The sequence below is a fragment of the Nuphar pumila genome, chromosome 8 (assembly GCF_984573655.1).
Source record: "Nuphar pumila chromosome 8, dmNupPumi1.hap1.1, whole genome shotgun sequence".
Taxonomy (NCBI): Eukaryota; Viridiplantae; Streptophyta; class Magnoliopsida; order Nymphaeales; family Nymphaeaceae; genus Nuphar; species Nuphar pumila.
This window is the reverse complement of record NC_143256.1, coordinates 16920944-16934370: the sequence shown is the minus strand read 5'-3', so window position 1 is coordinate 16934370 and position 13427 is coordinate 16920944.

The following is a 13427-nucleotide window of genomic DNA, read 5'->3' as shown; positions in this document are numbered from 1 at the left end:
CTCGCTCTTCTTGCAGGATGAATTCTAGTGGTGCATGGATCGTTCCATCAAGATATCCAGAGAGATCCAGACTCTTAATAAAAGGAAAACTTTGTCGCTTCCAGGTCAAGTAGTTATATGAGTTGTCCAAGGAAACTGGAAGGGAGAATCCATGTGAAAGGACAACAAAAGAACACTCTGACCAGAAGTTTGATTTACCAGCAATGTAAATCTGTTTTTTTTTCTTTTTGCTACGAAAATAATATTGCAGGGAAACAAATAATCAGTAGAACACGACAAATTAATGATCTGAATTTTTTTTTTGTATGGACCGAAACTTTGATTTGGTTTTGGAGAATAAGATTTGACTTGAAAGACAAAAGAGAGATCTAAGTTTAAATGGAAACACAAATCTGATCTGATACGATCAGATTTGATTTAACGCTGCTGAAGGGAAGAATCAATATGCCATGGCCAGATCTAATTTAGTCTGGCTTGGAACGAAAACACTAGATCTGGAACGATCCGATCCAGCATCAAAGAGGAAAAAAAATAATCAAGATTTAAGAAAACAGATCTGGTTTGACGTGACCAGACTGTTTGACGTGAACAGATTCAGTTTTAAGAGATCGAAAACTTAGAGAGGAAGAAAGATGTTTAAAAATTTTAAGAAAGAGATTTTTAACCCAATATGATAAGATCAATTTTCAGGACAGAAGGAGAATAGAATCTGATCTGATAAGATCAGATCTTGGATCAAAGAAAGGAAGAAGAGAACTCGACCTAGTATTTACTTCTCAGCCTGCTCTGATACCATGTTAGAAGTCACGCACCTTCGACCAGATCTCCATCCACAGCAGAAGAGAAAGGGATTTGCAAGAAGGAGAGGCAGCAATGACTGGCATGATTCTCAATGAGAGGTTGTGCCCTATATTCAATGTAATATATATGATACAAGTTGGATCGGGTCTGTCAACCCAGACCCGATAACACCAACCATGTAAATACAATACAAAAGAATCATTTTGGGTCTAGAACCAGACCCGTACCCTACATTCTCAATAGAAATTATTGTCTTTTAATATATTTTTTAGATTATGGATATGTATATTGAAAAAATTATATTTTGCAAAAATAGGTGGTTTCTTAAAATCTTATGTGTTTCATGTTTTGCAAAATATTAATTTTTTACATTTTTTTTTTGTGTCTCTTAATGTATGTATTTACATAGATTATCTTTGGGATTTTTAATATATAGTGATGTTTCTTTGGTGATTCTAACTATGTGACCATGCATGATTTTAATTATGTAGCCTTTGTGATTATTATTGGATGGCATAAGCATGATTTGTCATCATGAACTCGAATGCATATTTTAATTTCTCTATTATGCATTATATTTTTTAGTGGGTTCTTGTGTATGCTTCTTGAGCATTTTATGAATAAAACTTATATTTTTTAAAAGACTCTTGTATGATTGTTGCTTAGCCCTTAGTAGTTTTATGTGCTTTTTGGTAGCTTAGTGACTTGATTGTTTGTGCACTTTTGTAACCCTTAGTGGTTTCTTTCTTGTGCATTGATACTTCATTGCATGTTTCTTAAAGATTTTATATTTGTTACATTGTGATAAAATTCTTTGTATGATATATATGAGTTCATGGTTGTTGATAGTTATATAGCTCTTTGTGAATCTCTATATGTTTGTCATCAATTGTCTAATAGTAGACTAATGATTTAGATCTAGCTTCTTAGAAGCTTTTCTTTAATAAAATCATATACTTTTGTCTTTTTATTGAGATTTATTGGATCTTTTGTATATGATGTGCCTTAGTGCACTTGTTTCTTGATTGGTGGATTCATGATTCCATTATCTTTTGAAAGATACTCTAACATCATAATTTCATCACATCTATGTAGATTATTTATATTGGGCATGATTCTTGTCCATTATTTGCTTGTCAAAGTTTGTAAAATTTGTCATGAGACATCTTGTGTTGGAAGTGATTGCATCAATTGACATATTGTTGTGCATATGATTGAACTATATTCATTCTAAGTCTTCATCTACCTTTATTGGATTTGATTTAAAACTTTGTTTTTTCAAATCGGTACTTTTATATATGAACTCACTTATTTGAAAAACAATTTCTGTGAGTATTTTTTGCCTTCTTTTGGCATTGTTTTTTGTCCATCATAGATTTTTCTAGGATGCGCCATTTATTTTTGGCCTTGTTGTTGGGTCAGAGTTAGCCGTTGAGGTGAGTTATGTGTGCACCTCATGTCATCTTACTAGTCTAGATTCCCAAAGGTTATGAGTGATGTGTTGTCACTTGTCTTGGGTTTGATTGGTATCTGCATCCATGTTGCTTTTGTTGAACAAGAGATGCTTGTTGGGGTGAGTTGTGTGCACCTTGGTTTTCTTATCAATATAGATTGTCGCCTTATAGTTTGGCTCTAATTGACGGTTGTTTGATCTCTAGTTCTATGAGTGTGTTATATCACTCATTTGTTTATTTGGACAATGTTATTATGAATACTTATAATTATGTTTATCTGTGATGGTTATCTATTTTGAAAATATGGTGTTTGAAAGATTGTTAAAATTGATACATTTATCCTTCTTGATGACATTAGTTTGTTTTTATTACAAGCTCTCTTACTTCGTGTCTTCTCCTATTATGTCTCTTATTTAAAAGATATTTTTGTGGTGAGTTATATGCACCCATTGGTTATTCACATTTTGTGTGTTTGTATTATACTCTTATTTTAGTAGCTGATGCACTTGAATATTGAGGTTTGTCTCTTATTTAAGTGTCATTTTACGTAGACAAGAAAGATTTGTTTGCAATGAGTTAGGTGCACCCATTGGTTATTCATACTTTTTGTGTGTTTGTATTATGCTCTTTTTCTAGTAGCTGAAACATTGAGGTTTGTCTCTTATTTAAGTGTTATTTTATATAGATGAGATGTTCACACTTTTTGTGTGTTTGTTAAGCTCATAAGTAGCATTGTCATTGATCTCTTGTTCTAGCAGCTATTACACTTGAATTTTGAGGTTTGAAGGTCAAGCGAGGTAAATTGCTTATGGTGGTCGAACTATTGTGAAGGTTTGCAAAATATCATTTCTTGATATTTGTGGGATTTTCAAATCTCTCCACAAAATTTCTAAAAAAAATTCACTCATTTACCCTTGTCTGGGAAATGGTTATTGAAAATTCTTCATGCATTTTGCATTGAATATGTTTTAATTGCATGCTTAAAGATATTTTAAATGTGTTCCATGATTAGTTATCTTGGGTGATTTACATCATGATATGCCTTGGTTGCATAGGATGCAATATTTTGAGTGTATTTATAGATATTGTTTCTATTGTTGAGATTTAAATTGTTATTAATATTTGTCATTATTACAAAATATCTCTTGTTATGATTTGTACGTGGGATTTTGAACTTCCCCATTATTTCTGTTGTACATTTAATATGGCTACTTGTTTTGAAAAACCCTGCTTTATGAATATTTTTTGTGTGGGTTAAACTCTTTTGTGAGTTATTTATTCATGGTATTGATGTTGTTTGAGAATTCATATTTCATGCATTAATGTGCTTATCGAGATAGATGTGTGTATTGACTTTCAATAATGCATGTTTTCATGAATGTTTAAAGTGATGAATGATTTATACGTTTATCTTTGAGATATTTTATGCATGCATCTCTTCTTTTGATAATATGCAATTGTGTTCTCTTATAAATCAAGAACTATGATTTCGTAAAATTATCTATTGAGGTGAGACTCTCAATGAATATTGTGTATAAAAATTTAATGACTTTCAAAATTGATGTTGAAAAATTTTCTTACTATTAAAAGATTTTGAAAATTATTAAAATGTCTTATTAAATATGTATTGTATTTTTGGCGTGTTTGGTCATTTATATATATATATAGAGAGAGAGAAAGAGAGAGACAGAGAGATGGGTGTGTACGAAATGAAATATGCGAATGAAATGTGCTAAATGGGTTTTTCTGCTCTTTTGGTGTGGGTTTTTTTTTTGCAGTTCTGACCCCATAAATGTGTTGGGCATGGTCAATTTACGAGGAATCCACACTTGGATCATGTGTTTTCGATGAAAAAAATGATATTTGGAGCCTAAAAATTAACAAAGATTTTGGAATGGTGATTTTTTAAACGTTATAAAAACCCGCTCATGTGTCAGAATCGAACACTTAAAGAGTTGAACCCTATAAAATCAAGTACATAGATCACATTTGTACGATTAGAATTTAAAAATAAAACAAAAAAACCCTGAAAAACTCATTTAGCATGTTTCATCTAGCATATTTTATTTAGCACGTACCCATTACTCTCTCTCTCTCTCTCTCTCTATATATATATATATATATATATATAGTTATTTTTAGTTGGATTGCTCCTTTTGCACTCTTTAAAATATTGGCATTATTGATGATTCTAGAGACCTTTCGAGCATATCAAGGAAGATCTAGAAGCTCCTTCAAGAATTTGTATTATAGAAGAACATGTCGATATCTTGTGTAATGGGATTCCTTTTGTAATTGCAAACTTATAGTGAGTCAATGTAAGTTTGAGCGGGGGCGTTAACATATATCATGGTTGCCAGTCGAGGAAGCAGGAGCAGGAAGCGTGGCACTTTCAAAATTTTAGGAAGCGAGAAACGTGAGACTACTTAAAAGCGAATCAAGAATCATCTTGGAAGCGACCTAGGAAGCGAACCGGAAGCGACCTACGAAGTGAGGGGGAAGCGAAAAAATAAAAATAAAAAAAAATGAAAAAAGGGAGGAAGCGCAGGAGAAGCGCGGGGTAAGCAACGGGAAAGCACGCTTCTAAAAAAAAATGGTGCTTCCCAACGCGTTTCGGAAGCACAACATTTCGTGCTTCCACTAGGCTAGGTGGTTTCGGTAACTCTGATATATATACTTTAAAGTTAAGTCAACTTTGGTTGACTTGGACTAGTTGTTTGACTTATGGTCCAATGGTTAGTGTGGTCTCCCTTTTTCTCTCCTTTAATCTCTCTCTTCTTCCTTCTTTTCTCTATAAATATGGGTGGGTGGGTGCCTTTGTAAGGTGAGGGAGTGATGAGTAGTTTTAGGCAGAGTTACTGGAAGCACCTAGCCTAGTGGGGAAGCATGTTTCGGAAGCGTAAAACGTCGCGCTTCCAAAACGCACTGAGAAGCGCCAATTTTTTTGAAAAGCGCATTTCCCATTTATGGGAAGCACGTTTCTCTTTTATGGGAAACATGCTTCCCATTTATAGGAAACACACTTCCCATTTATGGGAAGCACGCTTCTCCTTCGCTTTCCCTGCATTTCCTCCCTTTTTTTGTATTTTTATTTTTATTTTATTTTTCGCTTCCCCCTCGCTTCCTAGGTCGCTTCCAGATTCACTTCTGGTTCGCTTTCGAGACGATTCTTGATTCGCTTTTAGGTCGTCCCATGCTTCCCGCTTCCTAAAATTTTGAAAGTGCCACGCTTCCCGCTTCCACTTCACATATCGCTTCCCGCTTCCTCGACTAGCAACCATGGTTTTAGGCTTCTTGTGTGTTTTTTAGTGTATTGTAATGAGGATTAAAATGTATTTTTTTTGTATTTTTAGTGTTCTTTATTAATGAAGTTATTTACTCACATTCTATTGTGTTTCATTTTAGTTCTTATGTTTTTGTTCAAATGCATTATGTTTTGACCCTCGGAGTCCATTATGGAGGGTATTGGGATCCGTGCCATTTTGTGACAAATATAACCTCAACCAGGTTTATCCAACTGCACAGAAAATATGAAAGAATTTTCTATCAATACCAAAGTAAAGCAGACTAAAGCACACAATGAAACTTTGGATTAACACTTCCACTCACACCTGTAATACAGACAAGTACAGCCCCATCAGAACCAGTATGGTGCTGGAGACCATTAGAATATAGGTAAACCAGATTGTATAAAACTTTCATTCAACAGATAAATGAATGTGCTTCTTCGATCAACCAAAAAACAAAAAAGTAGAAGAAAAACTCTCCATTAGTCAGGCATTTGATTATATGATTAACATTTAAATTTAATTGTGTTCCAATTAAAATGTTCATATTATCAATCTAAGAATCTGAAAAAGGAAAAAGTAGATATCATTCAATGTAGATATTTGCATCCTAAGTCCACCACTGGAAGTATAATTATTAATCAATAAAGAAAATAGCATAGGAATATCATAAATACCTCTTTACTGTCAGGACTCCAACTAACAGCATAGATGCTACCATTGTGACCTTCAGCAGATAGCTCCCCAATCTTTTCTCCTGTCCTCCCATCATATATTATACCTTTCTTATCTGAACTTACACTTATAAACTTGCTTCCATCAGGAGAAAACCTTACACAATTGACAAAGTTGGAATGTTCCCTGCACTTCAAACAATAATGTTTCCTTTACATACTACCTCTGTTCGGTAAGACACAATCAAGAACATCTTCCTCAGAACATTATATTTTATTATGGCCACAAGCCTACATTGCTACAATGCCATGAATGAGTTTTTTATCATTGACATAAAATTAAAATAATGACTACATTTCTCCTACAAGAAATTTTGAAAAAAAAAAAGAAAAAATACCAAGCACTCGATGTTAATTAATATGAACCCTAGAACATTTTTCCAGAAGTTTTGCATTGGACTCTGCAAATCAAGGACACGACTGTTGCTCCAAAATAAAGAGTATGCTTCAACAATTAATGGGGAAAGGCATCTTGTAAACAATGTAGCCAAATCACACCAATGCACAATATTTGATGGGCCAAACAAGCAATGCAAGGAAACTTGAATAAATGTTATGTTTCTGCGTTCTATCTTGAACCAAGAGGCTACCATGAATTAAAATCTTAGAAGGATGAAGACATCTAACACTCAATCCAATTGCATCGATCAGAAGATGGCAGGTTTAGTGGATACTTAAGGGAAGTTTTCCACTTTTCCACTTTTTCTGTTTTGGTTAGCCTAACTGGAGTGCAGACCAGTGAATTAATGAGGTAACAAAAATAAAGGGTTCATATACATCATGATGACCAGTTTAGAGGTTTATCCCAGGGTTACCGGAAGTACCATAGGACATGGGGAAGCATGCTTCTCCGAAGCGTATTTCGGAGGCGCGAAACGTGGCGCTTCCAAAATGTATCTTTTTTTCCTTTTTTTGTTTTTTCCTTTTTTCGCTTCCCCCTCACTTCCCGCTTCCGCTACCCGAATCGCTTCCCCAACTGGCAACTCTGGTTTATCCTTTGAAGTACAATATGTTATAAGGAAGCATTACATGAGAGTCAAAATTGATTGGCTAGTGAAGTCCTTTTTTGTATTCAAGACCCAATAGGTCAAAAGATATAGTTATGAAGGGCATTTTTGTAAACTGACTTAAATTACCTTTATAAGGGTCAATATGAGAGGGATAGGGCACGATTCCAGCCCCTATTCTCTTTCTCCCTTGTCTTTTCTCACTTCCTCTCTTTTCCTATATCTTCTTCTTCCTCCTCACTCACTCATTTCTCTCACCTTGTTTCACAGTTCGCACACACCACATATTCTTTCACACATCAAAGGAACATAATCATGTTACCATCAATCTGAAGATGGTATCAGACCAGATGAAGATATGAAGGGCAATTTTGAAGCATACATCAACCACAAAATGACAAGGGGATTCATGACCTGCCACATGGGAGCTCCAATCAGTTTTGGTTGCATTCATGCAGATAATATTTCAGAAGATTTTGGTTAGGGAGCTCCAAAATCCAAAATTCAGTTTTTAAACATTATAACAAAAAGTATTCTTAGGTAATTCCAAAAAATCTATGTAGTATAAACCTCCTTCTTTACAGCCTTCTCCAATCAGCTTCCCTGAGAGACGATCCCGCACTCATAAACCAATAGAAGAGAAAGAAACATTATACCAAAGGTCACATAATTAAGAGACAAATAAAAGATTTAGGCTTAACTTGGGAATATATCTAATTTTTTGAATAAAAAATCTCTTTAAAATATTTTCAAAATTTCTTATTCCCTTTATCTCAAGAGATATTCTATCAACAATAAAAAACATTTGACTCGCTTGAGTTATGACATCCAAATAAAATATCACAATTTAGTGTCATATGAAATGAGGCACATGAGCCAAGAAGCCAAAGAGACTTACTGGGATCAAAGATGCCAACAGAAGAGACCGCAGCTTCGGTTGGTGAAGCTCCTTTGAATAGAGGTTGAAGAGCTTCTACAATTTGAGTCAAGGACATGCTCTCAATAGTTGATTCTTGTGTAGCTTTGAATTCACTTGACTCTTGAGCAACGGAGGCTACCTTCTTCTCATAGGGTATCTTTAGTTTAGGACAATATATCTTGACATACCCCGGTTCACGACAATAATAGCAAATAATTTATTTTTTTTTCAAACTCATTGTCTTGCTTTCCATAGCTATCATAGTTTGGTCTCTTATAATGTGATAGTTATAATGTAGTAGTTGGTAAGCATGGACATGGTTTCTCAGCCTAGACACGGCTATGACCGAATTATCATCATCTTTAAATGTCTTTTTTTTAGTCTATTTTCTTTCATACTTAGCTCTTCAATAGAGAGAACTTCTCCTTTATGAAGAAAAGCCGATTTAGTAGACTCAAACTCCGGTCTTAGACCATTGATGAATTGATAGAAATGTTTCACATCAATTTGTCTTTGACGGAGTTCTATGTCTTTGGGATAATGTCATTGTGACTCAAGAAGAGCAAACTCATTCCAAAGGTCGAACAACTTACTAAAATATTCTCTAATACATTTTTCTCCTTGAATCATAGTGTGTACCTTGTCTTACAAGTTGCAAATGTGGGTAATATCTTTAAGACTATGTCACAGGGACTCTTCAACTAGGTGCCGCACTCACATCCCACCCGCACCCGATGCGATCAACCTGACCCTGGGTGCAGTCAATGCACCCAGGGTCATTTATGTCCAACTTTTTGCCGCATCCCCGCACCCAAGTTTTTTTAAAGTGTCGCACCCCTGCCCCTGCACCTGCACCCATGTGACATAGATTTAAGAGAATACATTTTCTTAAGATAGTCTCATGCAAATATTTATTTGCATGTTCAAATTTAGCTAGACTCAAGCACTTCTTGATATCAAGACTACTAATGACCCAAGACATAATCTTGGCATGCCCCATTCTCCATTCTTTCCATTTTTTCTCATATGTGGCCATAGCCATAAAGATTCAAATAGAGATACATGTTTAAATTACTTTGAATAGAAAGCTAATCTAGTTTGATCTAATTTCAAATCTAACAAATATGTTAATCAAATCCTCAAACTGTATGAATCCATATGTATATATGAAACTTAAACCTTTATGAATGTGCAATTAGATTTTCTAGAGAAGCGTCATTTGTTAGTAGCCTTTTCCCTTATCGGTTAACTTACTCTTTTATCATTTATATATCCATAACCTATGTTAACTGTTAAGAAAAAGAAAGTTTGCCAAGCCCCTCACGTTCTTGTCATATTTTCTGCTTTTTGCCATTTTTATAACCTTCCAGCCTTAAACACAGAGGGAGAGAGACCTAAATTAGTAAGTGTTCCTGATGTGCTCAGACTAGATTCATAACTATATCGCTCTCATGAAGGGGGCTTGGCAGTTATAATGTATTTTGAAGCAATATTATCAAGATATGAACTGTGATCTGGAAACCAGCAGGGCCCATCCTCTAGGACAGAAAAGCTCTCTAGTTATGGCTTGAAAAATCTGTTTAGATTTTTGGTAGAAAAAGTGGTAGTCCTGTCCCTACAAGAACAAAGATCAATTATATTAAAACATTTACCTAGACGGTGCAGTTAATTTAAACCTGTGTTGGCCATTTTAGGAATAATAGTTTAAATGTTATCTTCAATACCCTGATATATTCCCCTTGGATGTTATTAGTTAATTCTCTTACTAGTTTTAAACAGACTACACATCAGATAAAGGGCAGGTATACATCTCCCTCACTAGAGCACATAATTCCTTACAATTTGGAGAAAATATTATTTACATCATGTGCATTGCTTTTGGAAAATGTCATTCAAGCATGAAGATACTAGGAACACTTATTTATACCATGATTTTATATTCCATTGCAAGTTAAACGTTATAGTAATGTTTCAAGCCAGAGTGCACTCCTAAAGTTTGAGAATGGTCATTATTTACTTAAAAGCTAACACATCATATACTGAATAGCTATTAGAATTTCATTTGCTTCGACAGGCTAACATGTCACGCTTCAGTTCCTGCATTGGATCCTCATACCTTTACCAAAAAAGAAAGACAATGTACCAAAGGATTCTTCATACAAAACAATTATGTTAAAACAGCTGAACCTTTAGCAAATTTGCACTATCATTGACCTAATATAGTATAAATCAATCTCTTAATACCATAAACAAGACTAACCTTTGTGACAGTTTGAACCTAAATGGTGGTCCCTCATAGAAATTCACCAAGTAATCTTCTCCACATGTAACAATACGAAAAGGTCTTGTAGGCTTGAATGCACAACTTAAGACACGTCTTGAATGACCGTCAAACTCACCAACAGTTGATCCTGAATCCCACCTACAAACAAAAACAAAAAATACAACAAAGAGAAGGAGATCACCATGACAAAGATGGATTAAACTATAAATTGTGCAAAGCACAAAATACAACCGAAACAAATTTAAATGTAAAATATCAAGGCAATCTCAATCAAACTTCACATATGGTAAATAATGCTAGAAAAAAAAAAGATATTATCTCTATCATAAACAGAATGTCAATGATAGAAAGACAAAAAAATCACCCTTTCCTTACTCTTTGAGGTATCAAAAGAAAATGGAATTAGCAACATTATGCATGCTTGCTTTGTCATTTTTTAATTGTGTGCAAATGATTCAATTATAAATAATAAAAAAACTACATGTGACGTGCACTAAATGGAATTAGCAACATTAAACTGTTTAAGAGAAAAAAGTTTGTTCGGTTCTGAGTGCCAAACGTGTAAGCCTGTTAGGTTATTAGTGGACAGGGTCACACGCATTTACTTTTTTTTTCCCTTTTTTTCGACAGTACCATTGGGATTCGAACTTACAACCAACACAAGTGACGTGCACTAACTGCTCTTGCCAGATAAGCGGATCTCCCGTTGGTATCTATTTTTTTTTAATTTTTTTTCTATTATATTTTTTATAATCCAAAGAAGAATAAAAAATCATCACCGACGGCAGATTGTCGGTCCCTCATATTTTGCTTGCACTCTGAGACTAGGCCATGGGTTAGATTTAGATGGTGCATTCATTTATGTGAATCCATTGGCATTCATAAACGATAGGACGAACTCGGTCTGGATTCAAGTGGGTCCGGCGTCCTACTCTGTCCTTGAGGGACCTTTTACCAGACTGGCTTTTGAGAAAGCTACGATTCCGAGTCGACCAGACGTTTGCTGCATGGATTGTCAAAGTTGGGCCGCATTTAAAAAATGTGACGTCTCTTTTTCTAGTCTTTTGGCTACGATGAAACAAACATTTAGCGGCGTTTTCTTGTCAAGGAATAGGGTTCTGCGGCACTTCTTTAGTGGATTCCTCTGCGGCGGAAACTAAATGGGACCCACATGAGAACAGTTTTTCGAGAAAAATGAGAGTTAAGTGTGTAAAATGACACACCCGTCGAGGCATTTTTCCATACGCCATGTTTGTTTTGGCATTGTAAGTTCTGCAGAAACGCACGCCCATCGATGCATTTTTTGCGAAAAAACTTGAATTTTCCATGACACACAAACACCCCCTTAAACATCACAGTTAAAATTGTCATGTTGGCATCGGTGAGTCTCAGTTTTTTTTTTGTTACCTTTTCTTTCTTATTTTTAATAAGCAAGATGGGGTTAGGCCGACTCCACCCGTTACACTACATACCATTGGGTTTTGAACTTGCAACGTTCCATCACATGGTGACTTGCACTAACAGCTCCTACCAAACAAGCAGAGCCCCCGTTGGTTACCTTTTATTAATCCTTTCATACTTCTCTCAATTAAATTGAACTGGCAAGAGCTTTTAAAAATCGATGCCTATTTTTGTATGATAGATCATTCCCATCCATGAAAATGGAACAAACAGGTCTTTGAAATATAAAAAACATTATTTTTTGACAAAATATTATTATGTAATATATACAAATTGGGGTCTCAGGTTCATGGCGTTATCCCTCAACTTGCTCATCAAACAGCAAAAAAAAATAAAAAGAAAAAGACAATTCTCCCTCAATCAACACAGCTTATTTGTCTCTTCTGGTTCATTTTTTATGTTTGTAAATGTAGCTATGAGAAACTCAAAGTTAACCAAGCAATGGGTCAAGTCAAGCTAGATGATGGGTTCAGGGCTAGTCAAACTCTTCCTATTTATTTCTTGTCCTAAGTAAGATTATGTTAAGACGTTGCCAAAATACATATTTGCTCCTAATTAAGTGAGTCATTAGTAGCCAAAGCTGTGTTGTTGGTAGGAGTTGTCAGTTCATGTCTCCTTGTAGTGGGAAGTTGCAGGTTCAAAACCCAATGGTAGGTTGAATAACTGATGGGGTCTGCCAAACCCCACCTTGCCTTTCAAAAAAAAGAAGTGAGAGCCATTAGTCTCTTAGCCTAGTTGATCATGTCTCATTAATTTATAACCTTAGGGAGACTGGTCATGCCCTTCAACGGACAAGATGGCGTGGATGCCAATTCCTTGGGTGGTAAGTCATGGATACAAATATAGTAAGTAGCAAGTCATGGAGACGTGGATTGGTAGCCCCAAAGGGTTTTGTGTAATGGAAGGGCCCTTGGCTGCTAGGCGGGTGGTTAGAGTTTCTCACAAATGTCAGCCCCTTGCATTATGAAGGGTAAGGGTATCATGCCTTTAGCTCGTGCCGAAGCAAGACGACTCCCTAAAGACAAGGTGTGTCTTAGGGGGTTTACACCGTGGTATCAACGGCTGAATGTGCGATATGCATAGCCAGCGCAGGGTCTGATTTCGCAGGTGGTTTCAACATTCCTCATAAAAAAAAGACTTCTTGATGTTTAATAGAGTCTTCCTTTTATATATATATAGTTAGTTAGTTAGTTAGTTAGTTAGTGGAGATGTGCATACAATATATACATAGTTAGTTAGTTAGTTAGTGGGGATGTGCATACAATATTAATGAGTTGAAATGAGCAATATCTCATAGCTCGTGTTATTTTATGTGAATCTTTATAGATATGATCTACATGGTCTATTTGGTTGGGATCAAATTTTTTGTTTCATGGGAATCCAGTTTATGCAAGTGTTTTTTTTTTGGTGATTCAAAAATCAATGGTCACAAATGCTCAATTTTTTCATAGCTTAAAAAAAGTTTCTTTTGTTGAAAAAA